Source organism: Triticum aestivum, chromosome 6D (assembly GCF_018294505.1).
Source record: "Triticum aestivum cultivar Chinese Spring chromosome 6D, IWGSC CS RefSeq v2.1, whole genome shotgun sequence".
Classification (NCBI taxonomy): domain Eukaryota; kingdom Viridiplantae; phylum Streptophyta; class Magnoliopsida; order Poales; family Poaceae; genus Triticum; species Triticum aestivum.
This window is the reverse complement of record NC_057811.1, coordinates 41,454,591-41,464,481: the sequence shown is the minus strand read 5'-3', so window position 1 is coordinate 41,464,481 and position 9,891 is coordinate 41,454,591. Positions and strand designations below refer to the sequence as shown.

The 9,891-nt window shown below is 40.1% G+C and overlaps 1 long non-coding RNA gene across 1 annotated transcript; it reads right to left on the bottom strand.

The window, feature by feature from the left end:
- Positions 1-411: 411 nt before the first annotated feature.
- LOC123140981 (uncharacterized) lies at positions 412-2,361 on the bottom strand. Its single transcript, XR_006470122.1, has 6 exons — positions 2,350-2,361; positions 2,130-2,207; positions 1,937-2,033; positions 1,339-1,850; positions 1,102-1,260; positions 412-618 (listed from the first exon to the last, which is right to left on the bottom strand). It is a non-coding gene; the product is annotated as an uncharacterized lncRNA (long non-coding RNA).
- Positions 2,362-9,891: the final 7,530 nt, after the last annotated feature.

Below are 9,891 nucleotides of genomic sequence, written 5' to 3'. Positions count from 1 at the left end.
GCAATGCCCTAGTGATGTAAGGCAACGTCTCTCCGGACGTGGTAATACTAAAATTACAGCATGATCATTTTGGTGGTGATAAATTACAGCATAATCATTTTGGTGGTGATAAATAGTTGTCATAACAGAAAGACATTTGTGGTGAAAGGCTGTTGCGACAATACAGACTTTTCATGGCGAAAGGACTATTCCAACAAAACTGAATTGGTGGCGACAAGTAGTTATCTCAATGGACTGTCTGTTTGTAGTGGTAAGTTATTGCGATAATATAAAGTGTAGCATCGCAACAACCTAGTGCAACAAAATAGGTCGGCATGGCAACTAAGATTTGATGCAACGCAACATTCTTCATTGTGCCACCATGTTCCAACCAAAAATAGGTTGTGGCAATAGCCTATTGCAACCAGAAAAAAACATACATGCATTCAATTACATGATTCAGATAATACATATATGATGTACATTCATACAATGTCAATATTTGCATAGCCAATATCCATCAAATGAAACTGAAATATAATTTAGCACGCATTCAACATACTGAATGTGCCAACCTAATTAAGAGCGAAGAGTAAATTGTCCGTGGTCTAGAGTCCATTCTACTTAAATCTTTGGATCCTGCAATGAAGAAATCAAAATTTTAGTTAGCTCAAGTTAATTGAAAATAGAAAATAATTAGTCAAGAAAAGAAAGAAACAACACAACGACTAATTAGCATAAAGATATAACCACTGTCATGACAATTGTATAATTACTATGTTCATACATGCATAGTACCTTTCTGCCCAATTGTTATGACTACAACAACTAGCAAGCAAATGCTTGTACCTGATGTACCACTCCATTAACAATCAGGTGCAATGAAAAAAGAATTGGATAATTTCACAAAAGAATTTGTAGTTCAAACACAAGAATAATTACCTAAATTAATAAAACATCTAAACTTCTCCGAAAACTGTTCTATTTCTAGCTTCCCTACTTTATGTGCTTCAACAACAACAAAAATACAGTAATGCAAGCAAGTTGACAATTGCACATTATGAATGCTATTTGCGTATCAAATAAAGTTCAACATGAAGACAAACCAAGCTTGTGACTTACCATTGCTCGAAACATTCGAATTGTTGCAGCTTGTATGAGCGTATTGGGAGCAATTACATTGTGCCTTGTACCTAGAGTCCCAGTAGTACTAGCGGTCTGTAAAAGAGTATTTTGCAAGTTTGGATTACTATTTTCTTTGCCAGTCCTTTTCTTATTCATCTGCAAATAGAAGTGCACTTTTAGCAATGCAAGCAAGCAAAATAAATCTTACAAATTTGCAAGCATATGACTAATTACCTGATGTGTTTGCGTCTGTTGGGACAACTGTGCACACTTTGCCATCATGTTTTTCTCAAATTCCAGTGTTGATCTTCGCTCCTCTTCCAACAATCTTTCCGTTTCAGCACGCTCTTCTTTTAACCTCTCCTCAAGGTTTTCTCTCAGCACGCTCCAAGTTAATCCTCTCTTGTGTGCTTTCACGTTCAGCTTGTAATTGATCTTGTAATTTGGTGACCTGATGGCTGAGCTCAAAGTTTATCTTTTGGATCTCTGTTGTAGCACGTGCTTACTCTTCAAATTGTGATTTAATCCTTTTCGGAACCACTTGGTGGTTTGGCCATGTATCCATACCCATGAGGCTATGATGAGTTGCATTGCGGAGTGTCTTTCTATGCGGTCTGGAAAATATTGCTTCTATGTTCACTGGAAACTGGACCTTCAGTTTCATTTTCTTTGTTTCGAACCTCTTTAAATGCTTTGTCCTAAATACAAAAAGTACACCTCGCCCTTTCTTCTTTTTCCATCACTTTCTACAACCCAAACCATACAAGAATTATTGCAGTAATCAGTATTACATTGTAAGAAACAAGGACACAAATATAAACAAAAAAAGTACCATTCTATAGTTGTGCACGGTTGCGGCGAGCATGGGATGGCCATTCGTCCAGTGCACACATGTCATTAGCAGCTAGTACCAGGTTGTTCTTGAGTTCCTGTAAAAGAATTAACAGTTTTGAAGATTAAGCGATCCAGGATTTTCCGTATTATAGCAAATGTTAGAGGTAGCTTAAATGTCATAAACTTTTTACCAGATCTGTGTTGTCCATATTGGTTTTTGTAAGCTGTTATACTTTCCATCCTTGTTATGAGAACATATCCTTTTTTTACTGAACACAAAAACAATTAAGGGACTTAGCATTATCAATTTGCACCATTTAGATAAGTGATTAAGATTTAAGGATGTTGTGTACCTTGCAGAAAGGAGTAATGTGCATCATCTCTTTCCTCTGTAGCGAGCATGTTGTGTACCTTGCAGAAAGGCTTAAAAGATTAAATGAAATCAAATTGTGTTATACCGTGCAGAACAGGAGCGTGGAAAACAGAAGTCTTTTAGCATAGCATATGTCTATGATTTTGATTTAGAAATTAAAAGCTAGGCGTTAAAGATCAAAGCAGAGCACATATAATCAAGTCTATACTGGAGCTGTGAAGCATAGACATGACACACCAACTAGAGCCCATCCTGACAAGGCTACTCCCAATGCATCCAGATGCAGTAATCTAGCCTGAATGTGGTAAGCAAACTACTAGTAGTCTACTACCATGGTTAAATAAGCTGAATGTGGCAGTATGCTTCAGTCTAGCCTGAATGTGGTATGCTTCAGAAAACTTGGTAAGAACAACACAGGCACATTCCGGAATAGTACTAGCACACACACTTCCACCAATAGACTAGGCACCATCAGACTACGCATAACACTCCAAAATACAGAAATACTGGAGTCGTGGTTGTGGTCGCGGCCGCCGGTCATGGCTGTGGTCGTCGTGGCCGAGGCCGTGGACGGCATCGACGACAGCAGGTCGACCGTCTCCCAGCTCGGCGTGTGCGCCGCCGCCGCCGCCGGCGAGGGAGCATGTTGCATCTCGGGGGTTGTTGTAGTACGAAGGCGAGGCGGGCTATTGCATCCCGGCGGCCATGCCGGAGGCGAGACCAAGGAGTGCTGCACGGCGGCCGGCGTCGTGGTAGTTCTACGATGGAAAGGGGGCGCTGCGCTGCACATCTACGAGGAGGAGGATTTTTGGGACAAAGGAAAAACCTGGTAGACTGTATGTTCGATGGACTCCGTTGTGATCCGCGGTGTCGACGCCGTCATGACGCCGTGAGGAGGGAGGAAGCAGAACGAGAGAGCTCAGATCCAATCTTGACGATATGGTGAAGAGAAATAATCGGGAGCACTTATGAGGGGTGTTTAGCGGGGAGGTTAAGATTTTTTTGGCGCAAGACACGACCAAATTATTTGGTGGGAAATTCAAAAAAATTAGAGGGAGACTGAGGGCTTTAGCGGAAATGTTAAACATTATTTCCATAGAGCAGAGTACATGCTTAATTATTATTTTAGAAAGTAATTTTTAAGGGAACATTTAGAATAATGAAATAAATTAGGAAAAATCGAATCAATATGGAATATATCTGGTGCTAAAACTAATATTACTAAAATTTGTTCATAAAAAGGTTATTTCGCTGACTGACCGAGATAGATGTCCTCGTCGTTGGCAATCGTACATGACGGTTGTCATGGCGGGGAGACTACGCAGTCGACACAAGAACAACAGACGAGGCACCGAGCCGGCGAGGGTAATGGAGGTGGTGTGTGCTACACACATTGACAGAAACCTCATATTGGAATGGGTTGTGTTAGTTTTCGTTTTCCTTTTCTTTTGCTAAATGCGTCAACATTTTTTGATTCAGATTTGATGAACTTTTATAAAAAATTGATGAATTTGTTTTTAAAAATCGACGAAGTTTTACAAATTTGATGAACTTTTTTGAAAAATCAATGAAAATTTTCCAAGTATGATAATGTTTTTTACAATTGATGAACTTTTTTTGAAATTCGATGAACTTTTTTCCAAAATCAATCAACTTTCTTTGAAATTGCTGATTTTCTTAAAATTAATAACCTTTTTTCAGAAATAGATAACGTTTTTATGAACTTTTTCAAAATCCGTGAACTTTTTCCAAGTTTGAAAATATTTTTTAAAATTGATGAACTTTTTTGAAAATTCGATGAACTTTTCCCAAAATCAATGAACTTTCTTTGAAATTGCTCATTTTTTTCAAAATTGATATGCTTTGTTTAAAAAAATCGATGAACTTTTATCAAATTTGATGAACTTCTTAAAAAAATCGATTAACTTTTTCCAACTTTCAGAATGTTTTTTAAAATTGATGAACTTTTTTCGAAATCAATGAACTTTTTTCAAAGCCGTGAAATTTTTCCTCAAAATTACGTGAACTTTTCTCTAATTCAATGAAGTTTTTAAAATTCGTGCAAAGTTTTTTCATATAATTTGTGAATAATTTCTTAAATTCATGAACTTTTAGTTTTTTGAAATCAATGAATTTTCAAATCCATGATTTTTTGTAGAATTGATGATTTCTTTTCAAATTTATGAACTTTTTCGCTAAATCCAGCTTTTTTCAAAATCAATGAACTTTTTACAAAACCGATGAACATTTTCCATTTTTACGAACATTTTAAAATATTTGAAGTTTCCTCAAGTTCAATTTTTTTAGTGTGTATTATTTTTTATCAGAAAATAACACACATAATAAACTGGGTATATATCCTACATGATAATACCAGAAGAACTGTCAATTACCATGTTTTCTAAAAAATGAACAACGAAAAGAGTTGGCGTAGTTGTTATTCTGCCGGCTACAGATGTGGGCAGGCTGGGATCGAATCTTGCTTCTCCAAGAAATAATTCCGTGTGTTTTCGCAATACACAAGCAGACGAGACATCACTACAATTTAACAAATCTGAAAATAAAAAAAACTAGTTACACTCTTCTCTAACTACACAGTGGAAACAAAAACAAAATAAAAAATTGGGAATAAAAATACACGTGCCCTCCACAAAAAAATTATAGCCCACAAAATAAACTCAATACACAGTAGAAATAGCCCACTAAAAAGTCATATATCAATTCTTCACGAGGGACGAACAGAGAACATGACACAGCGACACATGAGCATGACTCTTTTTTTGCAAATAACGAGCATGACTCAGAAACACGTGTATCTAACAGTATACGAGTTAGATGACATTTTCAACTCTCAGCTATATGAGAATTGGCAAAACCAATCCAAAACGGGACTCCTGGATCACGCCGCCAAAAACAGTCCAACAAACGATGAGCGAGCGAACAAGCCGACAAATAGACATCAGACAGAGGACGCGCGCGACAAAAAGAACCCGCAATAAACATTTGCACAACATTTAAAGTTAAAAGATAAGAGAGTGAAAAAAGCTCGTGAATTTAAAACAAATAAATAATGAGGAAAGAAAGGAAAAGAGAAAAGAAAAAATGGTAAAATAGGAAAATATAAAAAAACCATGAATTTAAATAGTTCATAATTTAAAAAATAATGAAACAGAAAAAATAAAAAAAATACAGGGTGTCGAATGAGAGTGTGCAAAAATAAGAAAAACTTGAAGTCAGTCATAGCACAGACTTGAAAAGGAAATGAAAATCGCAGCCGGCCGCCAAACAAACAAAAGCCCACAATAAAAAGGCCCAGGCCGAGACACCAGGGTATCCCTTGAACGGACAAGTGAACAAAAAAAGCCCAGACTCGGGAGACACACATCAAACAAGATCGACACGTTATTTATCTGCACAAAAATCTTATAGCAAGTTTGATCCTGTGGTTATGAACTTAGATGTGAGATAACTATATATCATCTAGATGTGACTTAGCCAATCCGTTTATTCTTTTCTTGATTTCTTTGTTCTTTCTCTTTTTCTTATTGCTTATTTCATTCTATTCATTTTTTTGTGGTTTATTTTCTCTATTTTCCTTTTTACCTACTTCTTTTCTCTGTTTTCCTTTTTGTAGTATATGAAAGGTTCACCATGTATTAAAAATATGTTCATCGTATATTAAGAAAATATTCACCTGATATTATGAAAAGGTTCGCCATACATTATAAAAATATTCATCGTGTATTACAAAATGATCATCGTATATTAAGAAATTGTTCACCTTGTATGTGAAACTTGTTCATCATATATTAAAAAATTGTTCAACATATACAACAAAATATTCATGGTGTATTTAAAAAAATTGTTCAGCCAATATCACCAAAATGTTCAATATGTTTTTAAAAATTGTTCGGTGTATATTACAAAAAAATTCAATGTATATTTAAAAAATTTACATCCTATATAAAACACTGTCCATATTTTCCATTTTTTTAAATGTATGATATTGCGACCAATACATATTTTGTTGCAATAGGTAGCCAAGTTTTTGCAACGATATTTGTAACTAACGCAACATCTCACAGATGTCAGAATATCTTTTGGAATATTACCACGAATAGATATTTTGTTGAAATACCTAGTCTCTATTACAACAAAACGATTGTCTCGCGCAACATAATTTGTTTGTTGAAATATCACTACCATGTTGCAACGATGATGTAGTTTGTTGCAATACGGGGCCTCTATTGCAACAAAATGAGTATTTATCGCGAGCAGACTCAGTTGTGGCAGTATGTGTATCCTATTACCACAACCAGGGAATTTGTGGTAATATTGTGTTCTATTGCAACAAAAGATAGTTGTAGCAATAAATTTTGTTGCAATAGACCGGAATACTTGTAGTGTAATCAAGTCTCATGCTCTTAAGATGGCAGACCTATTCAGGAGGTGGAAGAATGAGCTGAAAACGTTTGTCAACAAAGAAGAGACACCAGAATTCATCGGCCGGTATGAGAAGATCAGAGATCACTTGCCCGCATTTGTGGCCCACAAGACATCGGAGAAGAGTAAGAAGATGTCAGCGACAAACAAGAAGAATGCTGCGAAGAAGAAGCTTCACCATCGCACGGGGTCAGGTGGCTACCTCAAAGCCCGGCCTAAGTGGGCCAAGGCTGAGAATGATCTGCTTCATAAAGGGATCAAACCAGAGACAATGAACTGGCCAGACCGTTGCCGGACTTGGTTCTTCGGGGCTGGCGGAAAATTGGACCCTGTATCAGGAAGGTGTGGTTGGATGGACGAGCTTTTGAGAATACCAGTCAAGAGGCTTCAACACTATATCGATGCAGCGCAGCAAGGGACGTTCGTTCCAGACAGAGAGAACAACGAGCTCACAATGGCCCTCGGGAATCCTGAGCACCCTGGACGGACACGAGGCACGCCAGGCTCCGTTCCGTGGAAGGCTGGTTTTCCGAACGCAGGCGGTTACAAAAGCCAGGAGAGGAGCAAAAAAGTGGAGCAGACCCAAATTCAGAAGCTGCACGAAAGGGTTCAAGCGCTAGAGGGACGAGACGCCAATCGACATGCCGAAACTACCCCCGAAGCTACCCCGCCATCTCAGCGGAGAAGCAGCGTGGCTTCCACCGAGCTGCTTCAGCCGGAGCATGTCTTGACGGCTCCTTCTAGCTACCCCGTGGATGCTATCACGGAGTCTCAACATTGCCACCTTATGACGCAATGGCAGAACTTCAAAGTCAAGGCGGCTGTTGGCTCTGTTTTACCTCCTGAACCCGGCGCAACCTACCACTGCCGGCCGATTCCAGAAGGATATGCTAGGGTGATGGTGGATGAAATAACGGAGGGATTTGAGGACCTCCGGCTTGACCACCCTACCGGTGAAGGGGAGACTCGGCTGGGTTCTGCTCTGAAGACTCCATGCCTATGGCGGAAGGAGCTCATCAACCTTCCGAACTGGACGCCTCCGGCGAGTAAGGGCACTCCGCCTCCTCCTCCTCCTCCGGCGAGTGATCAGGGCACTCAGCCTCCTTCTCCGGCGCGTGGCGGCACTCCGCCTCTTCCTCCGCCTCCTCCTCCGGCGAGTGATCAGGGCACTCAGCCTCCTTCTCCGGCGCGTGGCGGCACTCCGCCTCCTTCTCCGCCTGCGCCGGCGTGCCAGAGCAGCCAGCCTCCTCCTTCTCTGCCTCGTCAGCAAGGGCGGAAGAGACCCGCCGCCGCTCCGGCTGCTCCCGCGCGTCGTAGTCCTTCTCCTCCGCCTTGTAAGCAAGGAAAGAAGACAGCCGCAGCTGCTCCGTCTGCTCTGCCGGCGTCTAGCAGTACAGCCAGAAGCGGGAGGCAATACAGATTCGGTCCTTCTCTGAAGACTCCAGAGAAGTTACCATACGAGAGGACCGAGGAGGAAACCAGGAAGATCGTGCGAGTCGAAGTGACGAACTTCTTTGAAGGGGTGAAAGCAAATAAACATCCACTTCAGGAGGAGAAGGTAGATTCGGTGAAAGCGAAGCGCACTCTGGCTGCCCTGACAAAACCACCAAAGTCTCCGCCGAAAGGCAACTATGAGCGCATTATTGCAAAGATATTTGCCAAAGCGGAGCGGTCGGGAAGTACTGTCAGTGATCAAAGGTTAAAAGAACGACGAGCTGGGAAAAAAATTGCCCAGCTCGGCGAACAAGCGAACCAATCGTGCCCCCCGCTCAAGGTGTCTAGCGACATCGTCGCTAATGATCCGAGGATGGTGCCCGGTTATATCAATCTTGGAGATTACCTGCCCAACGATGTACATTATGATATCTTGGAGGTGGACGAACACAAATACCATTACGGGAAGCCTCTCGTCAAAGATGAAAGATCCCTAACAACGATGATGCGAAGATTACATGATTGGTACATGAAAACCTACAGAGAGTCTGGGGGAGGAATACTTTGACGCTGAGAGTTAAACTGGAGCATGACCTCGTTGGAATTGAACTGTTGAATGTTCCGTTTGAGGAGTTCTTCCAGTTTTTCAATCAAAAGGCCCTCGATAAATCAACGATCACTTGCTACTTTCTGTAAGTAGTACTACTTCTGTCATTAAGTCTCTATATATAGGTCAGCTTTTTCATTGCATGTATTTATAATTATCCTCACTATATTATGCAGATTGAAGATCGCCGAATTGAAGAAAAGACAAATCGGTGATATTGGGTTCATTAACACAAATCTCATAGATGCAACTGAGGTTAAATATCATGCCGAAAATACCGAGGCCAACTTGCTACGATCGTTGGTAATAAATGAAAACAAAGATATAATACTCTTTCCTTACAACTTCAAGTGAGTGTTACTGTCTTGTGCATATTCGGTGTCCCTTATTAGTCCAGGTTATAGAAATGTAATTGATGACTTATGCATGCGTGCGCAGCTTCCACTATATTCTCCTAGAGATTAAGCTTGAGCAGGGAGTAGTAACCGTCTTAGACTCGAGACGAAAAGATCCACAGGACTATGCGGACATGACTCAAATGCCCGAGAAGTAAGTTAAATCGATCATTATCCACCATATCAGCAACTTTGTTCATTTCCTGATATCAAGTAATTGTTTTGTTTGTCCGGCAGGGTTTGGAGAAAATTCACCAAAAAAGCTCCGGCACTGCCGAAGAAGCTGCAATTTAAACACCCGAAAGTAAGTACTATAGTAGCATGTTCCGCGCATCTCCTAGTGATTCAAGCGCTAGTTTCATCAATACCATTTAGCATGCTTGCTTATCAGTTTGATTGACCTCTATTTCTTGTAAAGTGGTTGTGGCAGGAACCAGGGAATAATTACTGTGGATACTACATTTGTGAGTCCATCCGCTACACGACCTGTGAGCGTGGCTACTCTGACGAACAATATGAAGTGCGTAAGCAATAATATTCACAATTTTATTTTATTGCCATCATTTGTGTTGAGTTTCATTTATTCATATATATATATATGTGTGTGTGTGTGTGTGTGTGTGTATGTATTGACCCCCTTCTTCAAATTAGATGTTTCGAAAGCGGGATGAACTCCTAGCACCAGATCGTATGCGAGCAAT